Source organism: Oncorhynchus clarkii, chromosome 33, assembly GCF_045791955.1.
Source record: "Oncorhynchus clarkii lewisi isolate Uvic-CL-2024 chromosome 33, UVic_Ocla_1.0, whole genome shotgun sequence".
NCBI classification, from domain to species: domain Eukaryota; kingdom Metazoa; phylum Chordata; class Actinopteri; order Salmoniformes; family Salmonidae; genus Oncorhynchus; species Oncorhynchus clarkii.
This window is the reverse complement of record NC_092179.1, coordinates 2418458-2444641: the sequence shown is the minus strand read 5'-3', so window position 1 is coordinate 2444641 and position 26184 is coordinate 2418458. Positions and strand designations below refer to the sequence as shown.

Below are 26184 nucleotides of genomic sequence, written 5' to 3'. Positions count from 1 at the left end.
AAAAATAAATAATTCTATACAATCTACATTAACAATCTAAATGGACCAAAAAGAGACAATAGAAAAAACTTTCAATGGCAATGTGAGAAAATGATGGTAACTAGTCTGGCCCTAATTCAGGTTAATTGTGTGTTTTTAAAAAAAATGTAAGCCAGGGCGGGATCAGCCAGCGGCGGCTTCCCACATTCATATACAGTCTGGAAGCGGAGGGGTGAACTATTAATACAATGTACTTTTTATATACACCACTCCATTGAAACTACAATGAAATGATACCAGCAATTCTTAAAACAGGTACGGACAGGGATCGAAAACATGAACTTCAGTTTTTGAAAATGATGCCATAAAAGTTGGCAACCATGCCACTTCTGTTCTATAAATGTACTAACAGGGATTGAACGCATATTCTTCAGATTACAAGACCAAATGATTTTGCACATCTCTGTTTCCTGCTTAGAATTTCAACATTCTGGAAAGTAGAAGTTGGGTCTTTGCAAAAAAACATGGAGAAGCTGGGGATTGAACCCAGGACCGCATACATGCAAAGCATGCGCTCTACCACTGAGCTACAACCCCTTTCTGTAAAAGAAAAATGTTTTGCTTATTTTTTAAAATGTCACTTTTATTTAACCGGGTAAGCCAGTTAAGGACAAGTTCTCATACACCACTGCGACCTGGCCAAGATAAAGCAAAGCAGTGCAACACAAACAACAACACAGAGTTACACATGGAACAAACAAGCGCACAGTCAATAACAAAATAGAAGGGGGGGGGGGAATAAAAAAAAAGGCAATAAATAGGCCATAGTAGCGAAGTAATCACAATTTAGCAAATGAACACTGGAGTGATAGATGAGCAGATGATGATGTGCAAGTAGAAATACTGGTGTGCAAAAGTGCAGAAAGTAAATAAAAACCATATGGGGATGAGGTCGGTAGATTGGGTGGGCTATTTACAGATGGGCAATGTACAGCTGCAGCGATCGGTTAGCTGCTCAGATAGCTGATGTTTAAAGTTAGCAGTGTTGCCAACTCCTCAGTAAGGAAAGTAGCTATTGGCTGTCCTAAAAGACGCTAGAAGTCGCTAAATGACGTCATCACATAATTTGCATAATTTGCCATGATCATGTAATTGTGATGGACGCGGTTGGAGAGAGGAATAACTCCGTGGGAGAGACAAGAAGTGAGTAAAACACACCCTAAATATATTTAGAACTACAAATGAACTTTCTTCTGTCGATTCTTGTTTTTTTTTATGTCACAATTCCAACCCTCCTCCTTTATCCGGGCTTGGGACCAGCAAAAGTGGCCCAAAAGAGACACTCTGGCGGAGCAACTTAGTTTTTAATTGTATTTTTTTGTTTTTCAGTTTAGTTTTCTTAATTTGGTTTGGTTTTTAACCTTATGGTCCACTTAGGAGCCTACGACAAGTAAAACATTAACATTTTTAACCATAACATTACAAAAAAAAAAATATATATATATATATATATATATATATACAATCTACATTAACAATCTAAATGGACCAAAAAGAGACAATAGAAAAAACTTTCAATGGCAATGTGAGAAAATGATGGTAACTAGTCTGGCCCTAATTCAGGTTAATTGTGTTTTTTTTTAAATGTAAGCCAGGGCGGGATCAGCCAGCGGCGGCTTTCCACATTCATATCCAGTCTGGAAGCGGAGGGGTGAACTATTAATACAATGTACTTTTTATATACACCACTCCATTGAAACTACAATGAAATGATAGCAGCAATTCTTAAAACAGGTACGGACAGGGATCGAAAACATGAACTTCAGTTTTTGAAAATGATGCCATAAAAGTTGGCAACCATGCCACTTCTGTTCTATAAATGTACTAACAGGGATTGAACGCATATTCTTCAGATTACAAGACCAAATTATTTTGCAAATCTCTGTTTCCTGCTTAGAATTTCAACATTCTGGAAAGTAGAAGTTGGGTCTTTGCAAAAAAACATGGAGAAGCTAGGGATTGAACCCAGGACCTCATACATGCAAAGCATGCGCTCTACCACTGAGCTACATCCCCTTTCTGGGAAAGAAATAAATGTTGCTTATTTTTTTAAATGTCACCTTTATTTAACCAGGTAAGCCAGTTAAGGACAAGTTCTCATACACCACTGCGACCTGGCCAAGATAAAGCAAAGCAGTGCAACACAAACAACAACACAGAGTTACACATGGAACAAACAAATCCGGGCTTGGGACCAGCAAAAGTGACCCAAAAGAGACACTCTGGCGGAGCAACTTAGTTTTTAATTGTATTTCTTTGTTTTTCAGTTTAGTTTTCTTAATTTGGTTTGGTTTTTAACCTTATGGTCCACTTAGGAGCCTACGACAAGTCACAGTAAAACATTAACATTTTTAACCATAACATAAAAATAAATAATTCTATACAATCTACATTAACAATCTAAATGGACCAAAAAGAGACAATAGAAAAAACTTTCAATGGCAATGTGAGAAAATGATGGTAACTAGTCTGGCCCTAATTCAGGTTAATTGTGTGTTTTTAAAAAAAATGTAAGCCAGGGCGGGATCAGCCAGCGGCGGCTTCCCACATTCATATACAGTCTGGAAGCGGAGGGGTGAACTATTAATACAATGTACTTTTTATATACACCACTCCATTGAAACTACAATGAAATGATACCAGCAATTCTTAAAACAGGTACGGACAGGGATCGAAAACATGAACTTCAGTTTTTGAAAATGATGCCATAAAAGTTGGCAACCATGCCACTTCTGTTCTATAAATGTACTAACAGGGATTGAACGCATATTCTTCAGATTACAAGACCAAATGATTTTGCACATCTCTGTTTCCTGCTTAGAATTTCAACATTCTGGAAAGTAGAAGTTGGGTCTTTGCAAAAAAACATGGAGAAGCTGGGGATTGAACCCAGGACCGCATACATGCAAAGCATGCGCTCTACCACTGAGCTACAACCCCTTTCTGCAAAAGAAAAATGTTTTGCTTATTTTTTAAAATGTCACCTTTATTTAACCGGGTAAGGCAGTTAAGGACAAGTTCTCATACACCACTGCGACCTGGCCAAGATAAAGCAAAGCAGTGCAACACAAACAACAACACAGAGTTACACATGGAACAAACAAGCGCACAGTCAATAACAAAATAGAAGGGGGGGGGGGGGGAATAAAAAAAAAGGCAATAAATAGGCCATAGTAGCGAAGTAATCACAATTTAGCAAATGAACACTGGAGTGATAGATGAGCAGATGATGATGTGCAAGTAGAAATACTGGTGTGCAAAAGTGCAGAAAGTAAATAAAAACCATATGGGGATGAGGTCGGTAGATTGGGTGGGCTATTTACAGATGGGCAATGTACAGCTGCAGCGATCGGTTAGCTGCTCAGATAGCTGATGTTTAAAGTTAGCAGTGTTGCCAACTCCTCAGTAAGGAAAGTAGCTATTGGCTGTCCTAAAAGACGCTAGAAGTCGCTAAATGACGTCATCACCTAATTTGCATAATTTGCCATGATCATGTAATTGTGATGGACGCGGTTGGAGAGAGGAATAACTCCGTGGGAGAGACAAGAAGTGAGTAAAACACACCCTAAATATATTTAGAACTACAAATGAACTTTCTTCTGTCGATTCTTGTTTTTTTTTATGTCACAATTCCAACCCTCCTCCTTTATCCGGGCTTGGGACCAGCAAAAGTGGCCCAAAAGAGACACTCTGGCGGAGCAACTTAGTTTTTAATTGTATTTTTTTGTTTTTCAGTTTAGTTTTCTTAATTTGGTTTGGTTTTTAACCTTATGGTCCACTTAGGAGCCTACGACAAGTAAAACATTAACATTTTTAACCATAACATTACAAAAAAAAAAAAAATATATATATATATATATAAAAAAAAATATATATATATATATATATATATATATATATACAATCTACATTAACAATCTAAATGGACCAAAAAGAGACAATAGAAAAAACTTTCAATGGCAATGTGAGAAAATGATGGTAACTAGTCTGGCCCTAATTCAGGTTAATTGTGTGTTTTTTTTTTTTATGTAAGCCAGGGCGGGATCAGCCAGCGGCGGCTTCCCACATTCATATACAGTCTGGAAGCGGAGGGGTGAACTATTAATACAATGTACTTTTTATATACACCACTCCATTGAAACTACAATGAAATGATACCAGCAATTCTTAAAACAGGTACGGACAGGGATCGAAAACATGAACTTCAGTTTTTGAAAATGATGCCATAAAAGTTGGCAACCATGCCACTTCTGTTCTATAAATGTACTAACAGGGATTGAACGCATATTCTTCAGATTACAAGACCAAATGATTTTGCACATCTCTGTTTCCTGCTTAGAATTTCAACATTCTGGAAAGTAGAAGTTGGGTCTTTGCAAAAGAACATGGAGAAGCTGGGGATTGAACCCAGGACCTCATACATGCAAAGCATGCGCTCTACCACTGAGCTACATCCCCTTTCTGTAGAAGGAAAACCTTTTACTTATTTTTTAACATGTCACCTTTATTTAACCGGGTAAGCCAGTTAAGGACAAGTTCTCATACACCACTGCGACCTGGCCAAGATAAAGCAAAGCAGTGCAACACAAACAACAACACAGAGTTACACATGGAACAAACAAGCGCACAGTCAATAACAAAATAGAAGGGGGGGGGGGGGGAAATAAAAAAAAAGGCAATAAATAGGCCATAGTAGCGAAGTAATCACAATTTAGCAAATGAACACTGGAGTGATAGATGAGCAGATGATGATGTGCAAGTAGAAATACTGGTGTGCAAAAGTGCAGAAAGTAAATAAAAACCATATGGGGATGAGGTCGGTAGATTGGGTGGGCTATTTACAGATGGGCAATGTACAGCTGCAGCGATCGGTTAGCTGCTCAGATAGCTGATGTTTAAAGTTAGCAGTGTTGCCAACTCCTCAGTAAGGAAAGTAGCTATTGGCTGTCCTAAAAGACGCTAGAAGTCGCTAAATGACGTCATCACCTCATTTGCATAATTTGCCATGATCATGTAATTGTGATGGACGCGGTTGGAGAGAGGAATAACTCCGTGGGAGAGACAAGAAGTGAGTAAAACACACCCTAAATATATTTAGAACTACAAATGAACTTTCTTCTGTCGATTCTTGTTTTTTTTTATGTCACAATTCCAACCCTCCTCCTTTATCCGGGCTTGGGACCAGCAAAAGTGGCCCAAAAGAGACACTCTGGCGGAGCAACTTAGTTTTTAATTGTATTTTTTTGTTTTTCAGTTTAGTTTTCTTAATTTGGTTTGGTTTTTAACCTTATGGTCCACTTAGGAGCCTACGACAAGTAAAACATTAACATTTTTACCCATAACATTACAAAAAAAATAATATATATATATATACAATCTACATTAACAATCTAAATGGACCAAAAAGAGACAATAGAAAAAACTTTCAATGGCAATGTGAGAAAATGATGGTAACTATTAATGTAAGCCAGGGCGGGATCAGCCAGCGGCGGCTTCCCACATTCATATACAGTCTGGAAGCGGAGGGATGAACTATTAATACAATGTACTTTTTATATACACCACTCCATTGAAACTACAATGAAATGATACCAGCAATTCTTAAAACAGGTACGGACAGGGATCGAAAACATGAACTTCAGTTTTTGAAAATGATGCCATAAAAGTTGGCAACCATGCCACTTCTGTTCTATAAATGTACTAACAGGGATTGAACGCATATTCTTCAGATTACAAGACCAAATGATTTTGCACATCTCTGTTTCCTGCTTAGAATTTCAACATTCTGGAAAGTAGAAGTTGGGTCTTTGCAAAAGAACATGGAGAAGCTGGGGATTGAACCCAGGACCTCATACATGCAAAGCATGCGCTCTACCACTGAGCTACAACCCCTTTCTGTAAAAGAAAAATGTTTTACTTATTTTTTAAAATGTCACCTTTATTTAACCAGGTAAGGCAGTTAAGGACAAGTTCTCATACACCACTGCGACCTGGCCAAGATAAAGCAAAGCAGTGCAACACAAACAACAACACAGAGTTACACATGGAACAAACAAGCGCACAGTCAATAACAAAATAGAAGGGGGGGGGGGGGGAAATAAAAAAAAAGGCAATAAATAGGCCATAGTAGCGAAGTAATCACAATTTAGCAAATGAACACTGGAGTGATAGATGAGCAGATGATGATGTGCAAGTAGAAATACTGGTGTGCAAAAGTGCAGAAAGTAAATAAAAACCATATGGGGATGAGGTCGGTAGATTGGGTGGGCTATTTACAGATGGGCAATGTACAGCTGCAGCGATCGGTTAGCTGCTCAGATAGCTGATGTTTAAAGTTAGCAGTGTTGCCAACTCCTCAGTAAGGAAAGTAGCTATTGGCTGTCCTAAAAGACGCTAGAAGTCGCTAAATGACGTCATCACCTAATTTGCATAATTTGCCATGATCATGTAATTGTGATGGACGCGGTTGGAGAGAGGAATAACTCCGTGGGAGAGACAAGAAGTGAGTAAAACACACCCTAAATATATTTAGAACTACAAATGAACTTTCTTCTGTCGATTCTTGTTTTTTTTTATGTCACAATTCCAACCCTCCTCCTTTATCCGGGCTTGGGACCAGCAAAAGTGACCCAAAAGAGACACTCTGGCGGAGCAACTTAGTTTTTAATTGTATTTTTTTGTTTTTCAGTTTAGTTTTCTTAATTTGGTTTGGTTTTTAACCTTATGGTCCACTTAGGAGCCTACGACAAGTAAAACATTAACATTTTTACCCATAACATTACAAAAAAAAAAAAAAAAAAAAAAAAAATATATATATATATATATATATATATATACAATCTACATTAACAATCTAAATGGACCAAAAAGAGACAATAGAAAAAACTTTCAATGGCAATGTGAGAAAATGATGGTAACTAGTCTGGCCCTAATTCAGGTTAATTGTGTGTTTTTTTTTTTTATGTAAGCCAGGGCGGGATCAGCCAGCGGCGGCTTCCCACATTCATATACAGTCTGGAAGCGGAGGGGTGAACTATTAATACAATGTACTTTTTATATACACCACTCCATTGAAACTACAATGAAATTATACCAGCAATTCTTAAAACAGGTACGGACAGGGATCGAAAACATGAACTTCAGTTTTTGAAAATTATGCCATAAAAGTTGGCAACCATGCCACTTCTGTTCTATAAATGTACTAACAGGGATTGAACGCATATTCTTCAGATTACAAGACCAAATGATTTTGCACATCTCTGTTTCCTGCTTAGAATTTCAACATTCTGGAAAGTAGAAGTTGGGTCTTTGCAAAAAAACATGGAGAAGCTGGGGATTGAACCCAGGACCTCATACATGCAAAGCATGCGCTCTACCACTGAGCTACAACCCCTTTCTGTAAAAGAAAAATGTTTTACTTATTTTTTAAAATGTCACCTTTATTTAACCAGGTAAGGCAGTTAAGGACAAGTTCTCATACACCACTGCGACCTGGCCAAGATAAAGCAAAGCAGTGCAACACAAACAACAACACAGAGTTACACATGGAACAAACAAGCGCACAGTCAATAACAAAATAGAAGGGGGGGGGGGAAATAAAAAAAAAGGCAATAAATAGGCCATAGTAGCGAAGTAATCACAATTTAGCAAATGAACACTGGAGTGATAGATGAGCAGATGATGATGTGCAAGTAGAAATACTGGTGTGCAAAAGTGCAGAAAGTAAATAAAAACCATATGGGGATGAGGTCGGTAGATTGGGTGGGCTATTTACAGATGGGCAATGTACAGCTGCAGCGATCGGTTAGCTGCTCAGATAGCTGATGTTTAAAGTTAGCAGTGTTGCCAACTCCTCAGTAAGGAAAGTAGCTATTGGCTGTCCTAAAAGACGCTAGAAGTCGCTAAATGACGTCATCACCTAATTTGCATAATTTGCCATGATCATGTAATTGTGATGGACGCGGTTGGAGAGAGGAATAACTCCGTGGGAGAGACAAGAAGTGAGTAAAACACACCCTAAATATATTTAGAACTACAAATGAACTTTCTTCTGTCGATTCTTGTTTTTTTTTATGTCACAATTCCAACCCTCCTCCTTTATCCGGGCTTGGGACCAGCAAAAGTGGCCCAAAAGAGACACTCTGGCGGAGCAACTTAGTTTTTAATTGTATTTTTTTGTTTTTCAGTTTAGTTTTCTTAATTTGGTTTGGTTTTTAACCTTATGGTCCACTTAGGAGCCTACGACAAGTCACAGTAAAACATTAACATTTTTAACCATAACATAAAAATAAACAATTCTATACAATCTACATTAACAATCTAAATGGACCAAAAAGAGACAATAGAAAAAACTTTCAATGGCAATGTGAGAAAATGATGGTAACTAGTCTGGCCCTAATTCAGGTTAATTGTGTGTTTTTTTTTTTAATGTAAGCCAGGGCGGGATCAGCCAGCGGCGGCTTCCCACATTCATATACAGTCTGGAAGCGGAGGGGTGAACTATTAATACAATGTACTTTTTATATACACCACTCCATTGAAACTACAATGAAATGATACCAGCAATTCTTAAAACAGGTACGGACAGGGATCGAAAACATGAACTTCAGTTTTTGAAAATTATGCCATAAAAGTTGGCAACCATGCCACTTCTGTTCTATAAATGTACTAACAGGGATTGAACGCATATTCTTCAGATTACAAGACCAAATGATTTTGCACATCTCTGTTTCCTGCTTAGAATTTCAACATTCTGGAAAGTAGAAGTTGGGTCTTTGCAAAAAAACATGGAGAAGCTGGGGATTGAACCCAGGACCTCATACATGCAAAGCATGCGCTCTACCACTGAGCTACAACCCCTTTCTGCAAAAGAAAAATGTTTTGCTTATTTTTTAAAATGTCACCTTTATTTAACCAGGTAAGGCAGTTAAGGACAAGTTCTCATACACCACTGCGACCTGGCCAAGATAAAGCAAAGCAGTGCAACACAAACAACAACACAGAGTTACACATGGAACAAACAAGCGCACAGTCAATAACAAAATAGAAGGGGGGGGGGGGGAAATAAAAAAAAAGGCAATAAATAGGCCATAGTAGCGAAGTAATCACAATTTAGCAAATGAACACTGGAGTGATAGATGAGCAGATGATGATGTGCAAGTAGAAATACTGGTGTGCAAAAGTGCAGAAAGTAAATAAAAACCATATGGGGATGAGGTCGGTAGATTGGGTGGGCTATTTACAGATGGGCAATGTACAGCTGCAGCGATCGGTTAGCTGCTCAGATAGCTGATGTTTAAAGTTAGCAGTGTTGCCAACTCCTCAGTAAGGAAAGTAGCTATTGGCTGTCCTAAAAGACGCTAGAAGTCGCTAAATGACGTCATCACCTAATTTGCATAATTTGCCATGATCATGTAATTGTGATGGACGCGGTTGGAGAGAGGAATAACTCCGTGGGAGAGACAAGAAGTGAGTAAAACACACCCTAAATATATTTAGAACTACAAATGAACTTTCTTCTGTCGATTCTTGTTTTTTTTTATGTCACAATTCCAACCCTCCTCCTTTATCCGGGCTTGGGACCAGCAAAAGTGGCCCAAAAGAGACACTCTGGCGGAGCAACTTAGTTTTTAATTGTATTTTTTGGTTTTTCAGTTTAGTTTTCTTAATTTGGTTTGGTTTTTAACCTTATGGTCCACTTAGGAGCCTACGACAAGTAAAACATTAACATTTTTAACCATAACATTACAAAAAAAATAAAATATATATATATACAATCTACATTAACAATCTAAATGGACCAAAAAGAGACAATAGAAAAAACTTTCAATGGCAATGTGAGAAAATGATGGTAACTAGTCTGGCCCTAATTCAGGTTAATTGTGTGTTTTTTTTTTTTATGTAAGCCAGGGCGGGATCAGCCAGCGGCGGCTTCCCACATTCATATACAGTCTGGAAGCGGAGGGGTGAACTATTAATACAATGTACTTTTTATATACACCACTCCATTGAAACTACAATGAAATGATACCAGCAATTCTTAAAACAGGTACGGACAGGGATCGAAAACATGAACTTCAGTTTTTGAAAATTATGCCATAAAAGTTGGCAACCATGCCACTTCTGTTCTATAAATGTACTAACAGGGATTGAACGCATATTCTTCAGATTACAAGACCAAATGATTTTGCACATCTCTGTTTCCTGCTTAGAATTTCAACATTCTGGAAAGTAGAAGTTGGGTCTTTGCAAAAGAACATGGAGAAGCTGGGGATTGAACCCAGGACCTCATACATGCAAAGCATGCGCTCTACCACTGAGCTACAACCCCTTTCTGTAAAGGAAAATGTTTTACTTATTTTTTAAATGTCACCTTTATTTAACCAGGTAAGGCAGTTAAGGACAAGTTCTCATACACCACTGCGACCTGGCCAAGATAAAGCAAAGCAGTGCAACACAAACAACAACACAGAGTTACACATGGAACAAACAAGCGCACAGTCAATAACAAAATAGAAGGGGGGGGGGGGGGAAATAAAAAAAAAGGCAATAAATAGGCCATAGTAGCGAAGTAATCACAATTTAGCAAATGAACACTGGAGTGATAGATGAGCAGATGATGATGTGCAAGTAGAAATACTGGTGTGCAAAAGTGCAGAAAGTAAATAAAAACCATATGGGGATGAGGTCGGTAGATTGGGTGGGCTATTTACAGATGGGCAATGTACAGCTGCAGCGATCGGTTAGCTGCTCAGATAGCTGATGTTTAAAGTTAGCAGTGTTGCCAACTCCTCAGTAAGGAAAGTAGCTATTGGCTGTCCTAAAAGACGCTAGAAGTCGCTAAATGACGTCATCACCTAATTTGCATAATTTGCCATGATCATGTAATTGTGATGGACGCGGTTGGAGAGAGGAATAACTCCGTGGGAGAGACAAGAAGTGAGTAAAACACACCCTAAATATATTTAGAACTACAAATGAACTTTCTTCTGTCGATTCTTGTTTTTTTTTATGTCACAATTCCAACCCTCCTCCTTTATCCGGGCTTGGGACCAGCAAAAGTGGCCCAAAAGAGACACTCTGGCGGAGCAACTTAGTTTTTAATTGTATTTTTTTGTTTTTCAGTTTAGTTTTCTTAATTTGGTTTGGTTTTTAACCTTATGGTCCACTTAGGAGCCTACGACAAGTAAAACATTAACATTTTTAACCATAACAACATAAAAATATATATATATATATATACAATCTACATTAACAATCTAAATGGACCAAAAAGAGACAATAGAAAAAACTTTCAATGGCAATGTGAGAAAATGATGGTAACTATTAATGTAAGCCAGGGCGGGATCAGCCAGCGGCGGCTTCCCACATTCATATACAGTCTGGAAGCGGAGGGGTGAACTATTAATACAATGTACTTTTTATATACACCACTCCATTGAAACTACAATGAAATGATACCAGCAATTCTTAAAACAGGTACGGACAGGGATCGAAAACATGAACTTCAGTTTTTGAAAATGATGCCATAAAAGTTGGCAACCATGCCACTTCTGTTCTATAAATGTACTAACAGGGATTGAACGCATATTCTTCAGATTACAAGACCAAATGATTTTGCACATCTCTGTTTCCTGCTTAGAATTTCAACATTCTGGAAAGTAGAAGTTGGGTCTTTGCAAAAAAACATGGAGAAGCTGGGGATTGAACCCAGGACCTCATACATGCAAAGCATGCGCTCTACCACTGAGCTACAACCCCTTTCTGTAAAAGAAAAATGTTTTACTTATTTTTTAAATGTCACCTTTATTTAACCAGGTAAGGCAGTTAAGGACAAGTTCTCATACACCACTGCGACCTGGCCAAGATAAAGCAAAGCAGTGCAACACAAACAACAACACAGAGTTACACATGGAACAAACAAGCGCACAGTCAATAACAAAATAGAAGGGGGGGGGGGGGGGGGGAAATAAAAAAAAAGGCAATAAATAGGCCATAGTAGCGAAGTAATCACAATTTAGCAAATGAACACTGGAGTGATAGATGAGCAGATGATGATGTGCAAGTAGAAATACTGGTGTGCAAAAGTGCAGAAAGTAAATAAAAACCATATGGGGATGAGGTCGGTAGATTGGGTGGGCTATTTACAGATGGGCAATGTACAGCTGCAGCGATCGGTTAGCTGCTCAGATAGCTGATGTTTAAAGTTAGCAGTGTTGCCAACTCCTCAGTAAGGAAAGTAGCTATTGGCTGTCCTAAAAGACGCTAGAAGTCGCTAAATGACGTCATCACCTAATTTGCATAATTTGCCATGATCATGTAATTGTGATGGACGCGGTTGGAGAGAGGAATAACTCCGTGGGAGAGACAAGAAGTGAGTAAAACACACCCTAAATATATTTAGAACTACAAATGAACTTTCTTCTGTCGATTCTTGTTTTTTTTTATGTCACAATTCCAACCCTCCTCCTTTATCCGGGCTTGGGACCAGCAAAAGTGGCCCAAAAGAGACACTCTGGCGGAGCAACTTAGTTTTTAATTGTATTTTTTTGTTTTTCAGTTTAGTTTTCTTAATTTGGTTTGGTTTTTAACCTTATGGTCCACTTAGGAGCCTACGACAAGTAAAACATTAACATTTTTAACCATAACATTAAAAATATATATATATATATATATACAATCTACATTAACAATCTAAATGGACCAAAAAGAGACAATAGAAAAAACTTTCAATGGCAATGTGAGAAAATGATGGTAACTAGTCTGGCCCTAATTCAGGTTAATTGTGTGTTTTTTTTTTTAATGTAAGCCAGGGCGGGATCAGCCAGCGGCGGCTTCCCACATTCATATACAGTCTGGAAGCGGAGGGGTGAACTATTAATACAATGTACTTTTTATATACACCACTCCATTGAAACTACAATGAAATGATACCAGCAATTCTTAAAACAGGTACGGACAGGGATCGAAAACATGAACTTCAGTTTTTGAAAATTATGCCATAAAAGTTGGCAACCATGCCACTTCTGTTCTATAAATGTACTAACAGGGATTGAACGCATATTCTTCAGATTACAAGACCAAATGATTTTGCACATCTCTGTTTCCTGCTTAGAATTTCAACATTCTGGAAAGTAGAAGTTGGGTCTTTGCAAAAAAACATGGAGAAGCTGGGGATTGAACCCAGGACCTCATACATGCAAAGCATGCGCTCTACCACTGAGCTACAACCCCTTTCTGTAAAAGAAAAATGTTTTACTTATTTTTTTAAATGTCACCTTTATTTAACCAGGTAAGGCAGTTAAGGACAAGTTCTCATACACCACTGCGACCTGGCCAAGATAAAGCAAAGCAGTGCAACACAAACAACAACACAGAGTTACACATGGAACAAACAAGCGCACAGTCAATAACAAAATAGAAGGGGGGGGGGGAAATAAAAAAAAAGGCAATAAATAGGCCATAGTAGCGAAGTAATCACAATTTAGCAAATGAACACTGGAGTGATAGATGAGCAGATGATGATGTGCAAGTAGAAATACTGGTGTGCAAAAGTGCAGAAAGTAAATAAAAACCATATGGGGATGAGGTCGGTAGATTGGGTGGGCTATTTACAGATGGGCAATGTACAGCTGCAGCGATCGGTTAGCTGCTCAGATAGCTGATGTTTAAAGTTAGCAGTGTTGCCAACTCCTCAGTAAGGAAAGTAGCTATTGGCTGTCCTAAAAGACGCTAGAAGTCGCTAAATGACGTCATCACCTAATTTGCATAATTTGCCATGATCATGTAATTGTGATGGACGCGGTTGGAGAGAGGAATAACTCCGTGGGAGAGACAAGAAGTGAGTAAAACACACCCTAAATATATTTAGAACTACAAATGAACTTTCTTCTGTCGATTCTTGTTTTTTTTTATGTCACAATTCCAACCCTCCTCCTTTATCCGGGCTTGGGACCAGCAAAAGTGGCCCAAAAGAGACACTCTGGCGGAGCAACTTAGTTTTTAATTGTATTTTTTTGTTTTTCAGTTTAGTTTTCTTAATTTGGTTTGGTTTTTAACCTTATGGTCCACTTAGGAGCCTACGACAAGTCACAGTAAAACATTAACATTTTTAACCATAACATAAAAATAAACAATTCTATACAATCTACATTAACAATCTAAATGGACCAAAAAGAGACAATAGAAAAAACTTTCAATGGCAATGTGAGAAAATGATGGTAACTAGTCTGGCCCTAATTCAGGTTAATTGTGTGTTTTTTTTTTTAATGTAAGCCAGGGCGGGATCAGCCAGCGGCGGCTTCCCACATTCATATACAGTCTGGAAGCGGAGGGGTGAACTATTAATACAATGTACTTTTTATATACACCACTCCATTGAAACTACAATGAAATGATACCAGCAATTCTTAAAACAGGTACGGACAGGGATCGAAAACATGAACTTCAGTTTTTGAAAATTATGCCATAAAAGTTGGCAACCATGCCACTTCTGTTCTATAAATGTACTAACAGGGATTGAACGCATATTCTTCAGATTACAAGACCAAATGATTTTGCACATCTCTGTTTCCTGCTTAGAATTTCAACATTCTGGAAAGTAGAAGTTGGGTCTTTGCAAAAAAACATGGAGAAGCTGGGGATTGAACCCAGGACCGCATACATGCAAAGCATGCGCTCTACCACTGAGCTACAACCCCTTTCTGCAAAAGAAAAATGTTTTGCTTATTTTTTAAAATGTCACCTTTATTTAACCAGGTAAGGCAGTTAAGGACAAGTTCTCATACACCACTGCGACCTGGCCAAGATAAAGCAAAGCAGTGCAACACAAACAACAACACAGAGTTACACATGGAACAAACAAGCGCACAGTCAATAACAAAATAGAAGGGGGGGGGGGGGGAAATAAAAAAAAAGGCAATAAATAGGCCATAGTAGCGAAGTAATCACAATTTAGCAAATGAACACTGGAGTGATAGATGAGCAGATGATGATGTGCAAGTAGAAATACTGGTGTGCAAAAGTGCAGAAAGTAAATAAAAACCATATGGGGATGAGGTCGGTAGATTGGGTGGGCTATTTACAGATGGGCAATGTACAGCTGCAGCGATCGGTTAGCTGCTCAGATAGCTGATGTTTAAAGTTAGCAGTGTTGCCAACTCCTCAGTAAGGAAAGTAGCTATTGGCTGTCCTAAAAGACGCTAGAAGTCGCTAAATGACGTCATCACCTAATTTGCATAATTTGCCATGATCATGTAATTGTGATGGACGCGGTTGGAGAGAGGAATAACTCCGTGGGAGAGACAAGAAGTGAGTAAAACACACCCTAAATATATTTAGAACTACAAATGAACTTTCTTCTGTCGATTCTTGTTTTTTTTTATGTCACAATTCCAACCCTCCTCCTTTATCCGGGCTTGGGACCAGCAAAAGTGGCCCAAAAGAGACACTCTGGCGGAGCAACTTAGTTTTTAATTGTATTTTTTTGTTTTTCAGTTTAGTTTTCTTAATTTGGTTTGGTTTTTAACCTTATGGTCCACTTAGGAGCCTACGACAAGTAAAACATTAACATTTTTAACCATAACATTACAAAAAAAATAAAATATATATATATACAATCTACATTAACAATCTAAATGGACCAAAAAGAGACAATAGAAAAAACTTTCAATGGCAATGTGAGAAAATGATGGTAACTAGTCTGGCCGTAATTCAGGTTAATTGTGTGTTTTAAAAAAAAATGTAAGCCAGGGCGGGATCAGCCAGCGGCGGCTTCCCACATTCATATACAGTCTGGAAGCGGAGGGGTGAACTATTAATACAATGTACTTTTTATATACACCACTCCATTGAAACTACAATGAAATGATAGCAGCAATTCTTAAAACAGGTACGGACAGGGATCGAAAACATGAACTTCAGTTTTTGAAAATGATGCCATAAAAGTTGGCAACCATGCCACTTCTGTTCTATAAATGTACTAACAGGGATTGAACGCATATTCTTCAGATTACAAGACCAAATGATTTTGCACATCTCTGTTTCCTGCTTAGAATTTCAACATTCTGGAAAGTAGAAGTTGGGTCTTTGCAAAAGAACATGGAGAAGCTGGGGATTGAACCCAGGACCTCATACATGCAAAGCATGCGCTCTACCACTGAGCTACAACCCCTTTCTGTAAAAGAAAAATGTTTTACTTATTTTTTAAAATGTCACCTTTATTTAACCAGGTAAGGCAGTTAAGGACAAGTTCTCATACACCACTGCGACCTGGCCAAGATAAAGCAAAGCAGTGCAACACAAACAACAACACAGAGTTACACATGGAACAAACAAGCGCACAGTCAATAACAAAATAGAAGGGGGGGGGGGGGGGGGAAAAAAAAAAAAGGCAATAAATAGGCCATAGTAGCGAAGTAATCACAATTTAGCAAATGAACACTGGAGTGATAGATGAGCAGATGATGATGTGCAAGTAGAAATACTGGTGTGCAAAAGTGCAGAAAGTAAATAAAAACCATATGGGGATGAGGTCGGTAGATTGGGTGGGCTATTTACAGATGGGCAATGTACAGCTGCAGCGATCGGTTAGCTGCTCAGATAGCTGATGTTTAAAGTTAGCAGTGTTGCCAACTCCTCAGTAAGGAAAGTAGCTATTGGCTGTCCTAAAAGACGCTAGAAGTCGCTAAATGACGTCATCACCTAATTTGCATAATTTGCCATGATCATGTAATTGTGATGGACGCGGTTGGAGAGAGGAATAACTCCGTGGGAGAGACAAGAAGTGAGTAAAACACACCCTAAATATATTTAGAACTACAAATGAACTTTCTTCTGTCGATTCTTGTTTTTTTTTATGTCACAATTCCAACCCTCCTCCTTTATCCGGGCTTGGGACCAGCAAAAGTGGCCCAAAAGAGACACTCTGGCGGAGCAACTTAGTTTTTAATTGTATTTTTTTGTTTTTCAGTTTAGTTTTCTTAATTTGGTTTGGTTTTTAACCTTATGGTCCACTTAGGAGCCTACGACAAGTAAAACATTAACATTTTTAACCATAACAACAAAAAAAAAATATATATATATATATATATATATATATATATATATATATATATACAATCTACATTAACAATCTAAATGGACCAAAAAGAGACAATAGAAAAAACTTTCAATGGCAATGTGAGAAAATGATGGTAACTATTAATGTAAGCCAGGGCGGGATCAGCCAGCGGCGGCTTCCCACATTCATATACAGTCTGGAAGCGGAGGGGTGAACTATTAATACAATGTACTTTTTATATACACCACTCCATTGAAACTACAATGAAATGATACCAGCAATTCTTAAAACAGGTACGGACAGGGATCGAAAACATGAACTTCAGTTTTTGAAAATGATGCCATAAAAGTTGGCAACCATGCCACTTCTGTTCTATAAATGTACTAACAGGGATTGAACGCATATTCTTCAGATTACAAGACCAAATGATTTTGCACATCTCTGTTTCCTGCTTAGAATTTCAACATTCTGGAAAGTAGAAGTTGGGTCTTTGCAAAAGAACATGGAGAAGCTGGGGATTGAACCCAGGACCTCATACATGCAAAGCATGCGCTCTACCACTGAGCTACATCCCCTTTCTGTAGAAGGAAAACCTTTTACTTATTTTTTAAAATGTCACCTTTATTTAACCGGGTAAGGCAGTTAAGGACAAGTTCTCATACACCACTGCGACCTGGCCAAGATAAAGCAAAGCAGTGCAACACAAACAACAACACAGAGTTACACATGGAACAAACAAGCGCACAGTCAATAACAAAATAGAAGGGGGGGGGGGGGGGGAATAAAAAAAAAGGCAATAAATAGGCCATAGTAGCGAAGTAATCACAATTTAGCAAATGAACACTGGAGTGATAGATGAGCAGATGATGATGTGCAAGTAGAAATACTGGTGTGCAAAAGTGCAGAAAGTAAATAAAAACCATATGGGGATGAGGTCGGTAGATTGGGTGGGCTATTTACAGATGGGCAATGTACAGCTGCAGCGATCGGTTAGCTGCTCAGATAGCTGATGTTTAAAGTTAGCAGTGTTGCCAACTCCTCAGTAAGGAAAGTAGCTATTGGCTGTCCTAAAAGACGCTAGAAGTCGCTAAATGACGTCATCACCTAATTTGCATAATTTGCCATGATCATGTAATTGTGATGGACGCGGTTGGAGAGAGGAATAACTCCGTGGGAGAGACAAGAAGTGAGTAAAACACACCCTAAATATATTTAGAACTACAAATGAACTTTCTTCTGTCGATTCTTGTTTTTTTTTATGTCACAATTCCAACCCTCCTCCTTTATCCGGGCTTGGGACCAGCAAAAGCTGCCCAAAAGAGACACTCTGGCGGAGCAACTTAGTTTTTAATTGTATTTTTTTGTTTTTCAGTTTAGTTTTCTTAATTTGGTTTGGTTTTTAACCTTATGGTCCACTTAGGAGCCTACGACAAGTAAAACATTAACATTTTTAACCATAACATTACAACAAAAAAAAAAAAATATATATATATATATATATATATATATATATATATATACAATCTACATTAACAATCTAAATGGACCAAAAAGAGACAATAGAAAAAACTTTCAATGGCAATGTGAGAAAATGATGGTAACTATTAATGTAAGCCAGGGCGGGATCAGCCAGCGGCGGCTTCCCACATTCATATACAGTCTGGAAGCGGAGGGGTGAACTATTAATACAATGTACTTTTTATATACACCACTCCATTGAAACTACAATGAAATGATACCAGCAATTCTTAAAACAGGTACGGACAGGGATCGAAAACATGAACTTCAGTTTTTGAAAATGATGCCATAAAAGTTGGCAACCATGCCACTTCTGTTCTATAAATGTACTAACAGGGATTGAACGCATATTCTTCAGATTACAAGACCAAATGATTTTGCACATCTCTGTTTCCTGCTTAGAATTTCAACATTCTGGAAAGTAGAAGTTGGGTCTTTGCAAAAGAACATGGAGAAGCTGGGGATTGAACCCAGGACCTCATACATGCAAAGCATGCGCTCTACCACTGAGCTACATCCCCTTTCTGTAGAAGGAAAACCTTTTACTTATTTTTTAAAATGTCACCTTTATTTAACCGGGTAAGGCAGTTAAGGACAAGTTCTCATACACCACTGCGACCTGGCCAAGATAAAGCAAAGCAGTGCAACACAAACAACAACACAGAGTTACACATGGAACAAACAAGCGCACAGTCAATAACAAAATAGAAGGGGGGGGGGGGGGAATAAAAAAAAAAGGCAATAAATAGGCCATAGTAGCGAAGTAATCACAATTTAGCAAATGAACACTGGAGTGATAGATGAGCAGATGATGATGTGCAAGTAGAAATACTGGTGTGCAAAAGTGCAGAAAGTAAATAAAAACCATATGGGGATGAGGTCGGTAGATTGGGTGGGCTATTTACAGATGGGCAATGTACAGCTGCAGCGATCGGTTAGCTGCTCAGATAGCTGATGTTTAAAGTTAGCAGTGTTGCCAACTCCTCAGTAAGGAAAGTAGCTATTGGCTGTCCTAAAAGACGCTAGAAGTCGCTAAATGACGTCATCACCTAATTTGCATAATTTGCCATGATCATGTAATTGTGATGGACGCGGTTGGAGAGAGGAATAACTCCGTGGGAGAGACAAGAAGTGAGTAAAACACACCCTAAATATATTTAGAACTACAAATGAACTTTCTTCTGTCGATTCTTGTTTTTTTTTATGTCACAATTCCAACCCTCCTCCTTTATCCGGGCTTGGGACCAGCAAAAGTGACCCAAAAGAGACACTCTGGCGGAGCAACTTAGTTTTTAATTGTATTTTTTTGTTTTTCAGTTTAGTTTTCTTAATTTGGTTTGGTTTTTAACCTTATGGTCCACTTAGGAGCCTACGACAAGTAAAACATTAACATTTTTACCCATAACATTACAAAAAAAAAAAAAAAATATATATATATATATATATATATATATATATATATATATATATATATATATATACAATCTACATTAACAATCTAAATGGACCAAAAATATACAATCTACATTAACAATCTAAATGGACCAAAAAGAGACAATATGTCACAATTCCAAATCCGGGCTTGGGACCAGCAAAAGTGACCCAAAAGAGACACTCTGGCGGAGCAACTTAGTTTTTAATTGTATTTTTTTGTTTTTCAGTTTAGTTTTCTTAATTTGGTTTGGTTTTTAACCTTATGGTCCACTTAGGAGCCTACGACAAGTAAAACATTAACATTTTTACCCATAACATTAACAAAAAATAAACAATATAAAATATATATATATATATATATATATATATATATATATATATACAATCTACATTAACAATCTAAATGGACCAAAAAGAGACAATAGAAAAAACTTTCAATGGCAATGTGAGAAAAATGGTAACTAGTCTGGCCCTAATTCAGGTTAATTGTGTGTTTTTTTTTTTAATGTAAGCCAGGGCGGGATCAGCCAGCGGCGGCTTCCCACATTCATATACAGTCTGGAAGCGGAGGGGTGAACTATTAATACAATGTACTTTTTATATACACCACTCCATTGAAACTACAATGAAATGATACCAGCAATTCTTAAAACAGGTACGGACAGGGATCGAAAACATGAACTTCAGTTTTTGAAAATGATGCCATAAAAGTTGGCAACCATGCCACTTCTGTTCTATAAATGTACTAACAGGGATTGAACGCATATTCTTCAGATTACAAGACCAAATGATTTTGCACATCTCTGTTTCCTGCTTAGAATTTCAACATTCTGGAAAGTAGAAGTTGGGTCTTTGCAAAAGAACATGGAGAAGCTGGGGATTGAACCCAGGACCTCATACATGCAAAGCATGCGCTCTACCACTGAGCTACATCCCCTTTCTGTAGAAGGAAAACCTTTTACTTATTTTTTAAAATGTCACCTTTATTTAACCGGGTAAGGCAGTTAAGGACAAGTTCTCATACACCACTGCGACCTGGCCAAGATAAAGCAAAGCAGTGCAACACAAACAACAACACAGAGTTACACATGGAACAAACAAGCGCACAGTCAATAACAAAATAGAAGGGGGGGGGGGGGGGGGGGAATAAAAAAAAAGGCAATAAATAGGCCATAGTAGCGAAGTAATCACAATTTAGCAAATGAACACTGGAGTGATAGATGAGCAGATGATGATGTGCAAGTAGAAATACTGGTGTGCAAAAGTGCAGAAAGTAAATAAAAACCATATGGGGATGAGGTCGGTAGATTGGGTGGGCTATTTACAGATGGGCAATGTACAGCTGCAGCGATCGGTTAGCTGCTCAGATAGCTGATGTTTAAAGTTAGCAGTGTTGCCAACTCCTCAGTAAGGAAAGTAGCTATTGGCTGTCCTAAAAGACGCTAGAAGTCGCTAAATGACGTCATCACCTAATTTGCATAATTTGCCATGATCATGTAATTGTGATGGACGCGGTTGGAGAGAGGAATAACTCCGTGGGAGAGACAAGAAGTGAGTAAAACACACCCTAAATATATTTAGAACTACAAATGAACTTTCTTCTGTCGATTCTTGTTTTTTTTTATGTCACAATTCCAACCCTCCTCCTTTATCCGGGCTTGGGACCAGCAAAAGTGACCCAAAAGAGACACTCTGGCGGAGCAACTTAGTTTTTAATTGTATTTTTTTGTTTTTCAGTTTAGTTTTCTTAATTTGGTTTGGTTTTTAACCTTATGGTCCACTTAGGAGCCTACGACAAGTAAAACATTAACATTTTTAACCATAACATTACAAAAAAAAAAAAAATATATATATATATATATATATATATATATAAAATAATATATATATATATATATATATATATATATATATATATATACAATCTACATTAACAATCTAAATGGACCAAAAAGAGACAATAGAAAAAACTTTCAATGGCAATGTGAGAAAATGATGGTAACTAGTCTGGCCGTAATTCAGGTTAATTGTGTGTTTTAAAAAAAAATGTAAGCCAGGGCGGGATCAGCCAGCGGCGGCTTCCCACATTCATATACAGTCTGGAAGCGGAGGGGTGAACTATTAATACAATGTACTTTTTATATACACCACTCCATTGAAACTACAATGAAATGATACCAGCAATTCTTAAAACAGGTACGGACAGGGATCGAAAACATGAACTTCAGTTTTTGAAAATGATGCCATAAAAGTTGGCAACCATGCCACTTCTGTTCTATAAATGTACTAACAGGGATTGAACGCATATTCTTCAGATTACAAGACCAAATGATTTTGCACATCTCTGTTTCCTGCTTAGAATTTCAACATTCTGGAAAGTAGAAGTTGGGTCTTTGCAAAAGAACATGGAGAAGCTGGGGATTGAACCCAGGACCTCATACATGCAAAGCATGCGCTCTACCACTGAGCTACATCCCCTTTCTGTAGAAGGAAAACCTTTTACTTATTTTTTAAAATGTCACCTTTATTTAACCGGGTAAGGCAGTTAAGGACAAGTTCTCATACACCACTGCGACCTGGCCAAGATAAAGCAAAGCAGTGCAACACAAACAACAACACAGAGTTACACATGGAACAAACAAGCGCACAGTCAATAACAAAATAGAAGGGGGGGGGGGGGGGAATAAAAAAAAAGGCAATAAATAGGCCATAGTAGCGAAGTAATCACAATTTAGCAAATGAACACTGGAGTGATAGATGAGCAGATGATGATGTGCAAGTAGAAATACTGGTGTGCAAAAGTGCAGAAAGTAAATAAAAACCATATGGGGATGAGGTCGGTAGATTGGGTGGGCTATTTACAGATGGGCAATGTACAGCTGCAGCGATCGGTTAGCTGCTCAGATAGCTGATGTTTAAAGTTAGCAGTGTTGCCAACTCCTCAGTAAGGAAAGTAGCTATTGGCTGTCCTAAAAGACGCTAGAAGTCGCTAAATGACGTCATCACCTAATTTGCATAATTTGCCATGATCATGTAATTGTGATGGACGCGGTTGGAGAGAGGAATAACTCCGTGGGAGAGACAAGAAGTGAGTAAAACACACCCTAAATATATTTAGAACTACAAATGAACTTTCTTCTGTCGATTCTTGTTTTTTTTTATGTCACAATTCCAACCCTCCTCCTTTATCCGGGCTTGGGACCAGCAAAAGTGACCCAAAAGAGACACTCTGGCGGAGCAACTTAGTTTTTAATTGTATTTTTTTGTTTTTCAGTTTAGTTTTCTTAATTTGGTTTGGTTTTTAACCTTATGGTCCACTTAGGAGCCTACGACAACACAGTAAAACATTAACATTTTTAACCATAACATTAAAAATAAATAATTATATACAATATATATTAACATATATAAATGGACCAAAAAGATACAATATAAAAAACATTTCAATGGCAATGTGAGAAAATGATGGTAACTAGTCTGGCTAATTCAGGTTAATTGTGTGTAACTATTAATGTAAGCCAGGGCGGGATCAGCCAGCGGCGGCTTCCCACATTCATATACAGTCTGGAAGCGGAGGGGTGAACTATTAATACAATGTACTTTTTATATACACCACTCCATTGAAACTACAATGAAATGATACCAGCAATTCTTAAAACAGGTACGGACAGGGATCGAAAACATGAACTTCAGTTTTTGAAAATGATGCCATAAAAGTTGGCAACCATGCCACTTCTGTTCTATAAATGTACTAACAGGGATTGAACGCATATTCTTCAGATTACAAGACCAAATGATTTTGCACATCTCTGTTTCCTGCTTAGAATTTCAACATTCTGGAAAGTAGAAGTTGGGTCTTTGCAAAAGAACATGGAGAAGCTGGGGATTGAACCCAGGACCTCATACATGCAAAGCATGCGCTCTACCACTGAGCTACAACCCCTTTCTGTAAAATAAAAATGTTTTGCTTATTTTTTTAAATGTCACCTTTATTTAACCAGGTAAGGCAGTTAAGGACAAGTTCTCATACACCACTGCGACCTGGCCAAGATAAAGCAAAGCAGTGCAACACAAACAACAACACAGAGTTACACATGGAACAAACAAGCGCACAGTCAATAACAAAATAGAAGGGGGGGGGGGGGGGGAAATAAAAAAAAAGGCAATAAATAGGCCATAGTAGCGAAGTAATCACAATTTAGCAAATGAACACTGGAGTGATAGATGAGCAGATGATGATGTGCAAGTAGAAATACTGGTGTGCAAAAGTGCAGAAAGTAAATAAAAACCATATGGGGATGAGGTCGGTAGATTGGGTGGGCTATTTACAGATGGGCAATGTACAGCTGCAGCGATCGGTTAGCTGCTCAGATAGCTGATGTTTAAAGTTAGCAGTGTTGCCAAAGTAAGGAAAGTAGCTATTGGCTGTTGCCTAAATGACGTCATCCTCATTTGCATAATTTGCCATGATCATGTAATTGTGATGGACGCTATTGGTAAAACACACCCTAAATATATTTAGAACTACAAATGAACTTTCTTCTGTCGATTCTTGTTTTTTTTTATGTCACAATTCCAACCCTCCTCCTTTATCCGGGCTTGGGACCAGCAAAAGTGGCCCAAAAGAGACACTCTGGCGGAGCAACTTAGTTTTTAATTGTATTTTTTTGTTTTTCAGTTTAGTTTTCTTAATTTGGTTTGGTTTTTAACCTTATGGTCCACTTAGGAGCCTACGACAAGTCACAGTAAAACATTAACATTTTTAACCATAACATAAAAAAAAAACAATTCTATACAATCTACATTAACAATCTAAATGGACCAAAAAGAGACAATAGAAAAAACTTTCAATGGCAATGTGAGAAAATGATGGTAACTAGTCTGGCCCTAATTCAGGTTAATTGTGTGTTTTTTTTTTTAATGTAAGCCAGGGCGGGATCAGCCAGCGGCGGCTTCCCACATTCATATACAGTCTGGAAGCGGAGGGGTGAACTATTAATACAATGTACTTTTTATATACACCACTCCATTGAAACTACAATGAAATGATACCAGCAATTCTTAAAACAGGTACGGACAGGGATCGAAAACATGAACTTCAGTTTTTGAAAATTATGCCATAAAAGTTGGCAACCATGCCACTTCTGTTCTATAAATGTACTAACAGGGATTGAACGCATATTCTTCAGATTACAAGACCAAATGATTTTGCACATCTCTGTTTCCTGCTTAGAATTTCAACATTCTGGAAAGTAGAAGTTGGGTCTTTGCAAAAAAACATGGAGAAGCTGGGGATTGAACCCAGGACCGCATACATGCAAAGCATGCGCTCTACCACTGAGCTACAACCCCTTTCTGCAAAAGAAAAATGTTTTGCTTATTTTTTAAAATGTCACCTTTATTTAACCAGGTAAGGCAGTTAAGGACAAGTTCTCATACACCACTGCGACCTGGCCAAGATAAAGCAAAGCAGTGCAACACAAACAACAACACAGAGTTACACATGGAACAAACAAGCGCACAGTCAATAACAAAATAGAAGGGGGGGGGGGGGGGAAATAAAAAAAAAGGCAATAAATAGGCCATAGTAGCGAAGTAATCACAATTTAGCAAATGAACACTGGAGTGATAGATGAGCAGATGATGATGTGCAAGTAGAAATACTGGTGTGCAAAAGTGCAGAAAGTAAATAAAAACCATATGGGGATGAGGTCGGTAGATTGGGTGGGCTATTTACAGATGGGCAATGTACAGCTGCAGCGATCGGTTAGCTGCTCAGATAGCTGATGTTTAAAGTTAGCAGTGTTGCCAACTCCTCAGTAAGGAAAGTAGCTATTGGCTGTCCTAAAAGACGCTAGAAGTCGCTAAATGACGTCATCACCTCATTTGCATAATTTGCCATGATCATGTAATTGTGATGGACGCGGTTGGAGAGAGGAATAACTCCGTGGGAGAGACAAGAAGTGAGTAAAACACACCCTAAATATATTTAGAACTACAAATGAACTTTCTTCTGTCGATTCTTGTTTTTTTTATGTCACAATTCCAACCCTCCTCCTTTATCCGGGCTTGGGACCAGCAAAAGTGGCCCAAAAGAGACACTCTGGCGGAGCAACTTAGTTTTTAATTGTATT

At 38.0% G+C, this 26184-nt stretch overlaps 18 non-coding genes across 18 annotated transcripts; all 18 read right to left on the bottom strand.

Moving 5' to 3' along the window:
* Positions 1 to 504: 504 nt before the first annotated feature.
* Positions 505 to 576, bottom strand: trnaa-ugc (transfer RNA alanine (anticodon UGC)). The gene has a single exon. It is a non-coding gene; the product is annotated as a tRNA-Ala (tRNA).
* Positions 577 to 1983: 1407 nt separating this feature from the next.
* On the bottom strand, positions 1984 to 2055 carry trnaa-ugc (transfer RNA alanine (anticodon UGC)). Its single transcript has one exon. It is a non-coding gene; the product is annotated as a tRNA-Ala (tRNA).
* An 852-nt stretch (positions 2056 to 2907) lies between these two features.
* trnaa-ugc (transfer RNA alanine (anticodon UGC)) lies at positions 2908 to 2979 on the bottom strand. The gene has a single exon. It is a non-coding gene; the product is annotated as a tRNA-Ala (tRNA).
* Positions 2980 to 4425: 1446 nt separating this feature from the next.
* trnaa-ugc (transfer RNA alanine (anticodon UGC)) lies at positions 4426 to 4497 on the bottom strand. Its single transcript has one exon. It is a non-coding gene; the product is annotated as a tRNA-Ala (tRNA).
* A 1362-nt stretch (positions 4498 to 5859) lies between these two features.
* trnaa-ugc (transfer RNA alanine (anticodon UGC)) lies at positions 5860 to 5931 on the bottom strand. The gene has a single exon. It is a non-coding gene; the product is annotated as a tRNA-Ala (tRNA).
* Positions 5932 to 7360: 1429 nt separating this feature from the next.
* On the bottom strand, positions 7361 to 7432 carry trnaa-ugc (transfer RNA alanine (anticodon UGC)). The gene has a single exon. It is a non-coding gene; the product is annotated as a tRNA-Ala (tRNA).
* A 1394-nt stretch (positions 7433 to 8826) lies between these two features.
* Positions 8827 to 8898, bottom strand: trnaa-ugc (transfer RNA alanine (anticodon UGC)). The gene has a single exon. It is a non-coding gene; the product is annotated as a tRNA-Ala (tRNA).
* A 1399-nt stretch (positions 8899 to 10297) lies between these two features.
* On the bottom strand, positions 10298 to 10369 carry trnaa-ugc (transfer RNA alanine (anticodon UGC)). Its single transcript has one exon. It is a non-coding gene; the product is annotated as a tRNA-Ala (tRNA).
* Positions 10370 to 11727: 1358 nt separating this feature from the next.
* On the bottom strand, positions 11728 to 11799 carry trnaa-ugc (transfer RNA alanine (anticodon UGC)). Its single transcript has one exon. It is a non-coding gene; the product is annotated as a tRNA-Ala (tRNA).
* A 1401-nt stretch (positions 11800 to 13200) lies between these two features.
* trnaa-ugc (transfer RNA alanine (anticodon UGC)) lies at positions 13201 to 13272 on the bottom strand. Its single transcript has one exon. It is a non-coding gene; the product is annotated as a tRNA-Ala (tRNA).
* Positions 13273 to 14666: 1394 nt separating this feature from the next.
* On the bottom strand, positions 14667 to 14738 carry trnaa-ugc (transfer RNA alanine (anticodon UGC)). The gene has a single exon. It is a non-coding gene; the product is annotated as a tRNA-Ala (tRNA).
* A 1400-nt stretch (positions 14739 to 16138) lies between these two features.
* Positions 16139 to 16210, bottom strand: trnaa-ugc (transfer RNA alanine (anticodon UGC)). The gene has a single exon. It is a non-coding gene; the product is annotated as a tRNA-Ala (tRNA).
* A 1391-nt stretch (positions 16211 to 17601) lies between these two features.
* Positions 17602 to 17673, bottom strand: trnaa-ugc (transfer RNA alanine (anticodon UGC)). Its single transcript has one exon. It is a non-coding gene; the product is annotated as a tRNA-Ala (tRNA).
* Positions 17674 to 19065: 1392 nt separating this feature from the next.
* Positions 19066 to 19137, bottom strand: trnaa-ugc (transfer RNA alanine (anticodon UGC)). Its single transcript has one exon. It is a non-coding gene; the product is annotated as a tRNA-Ala (tRNA).
* Positions 19138 to 20915: 1778 nt separating this feature from the next.
* trnaa-ugc (transfer RNA alanine (anticodon UGC)) lies at positions 20916 to 20987 on the bottom strand. The gene has a single exon. It is a non-coding gene; the product is annotated as a tRNA-Ala (tRNA).
* A 1469-nt stretch (positions 20988 to 22456) lies between these two features.
* Positions 22457 to 22528, bottom strand: trnaa-ugc (transfer RNA alanine (anticodon UGC)). Its single transcript has one exon. It is a non-coding gene; the product is annotated as a tRNA-Ala (tRNA).
* A 1393-nt stretch (positions 22529 to 23921) lies between these two features.
* Positions 23922 to 23993, bottom strand: trnaa-ugc (transfer RNA alanine (anticodon UGC)). Its single transcript has one exon. It is a non-coding gene; the product is annotated as a tRNA-Ala (tRNA).
* Positions 23994 to 25330: 1337 nt separating this feature from the next.
* On the bottom strand, positions 25331 to 25402 carry trnaa-ugc (transfer RNA alanine (anticodon UGC)). Its single transcript has one exon. It is a non-coding gene; the product is annotated as a tRNA-Ala (tRNA).
* Positions 25403 to 26184: the final 782 nt, after the last annotated feature.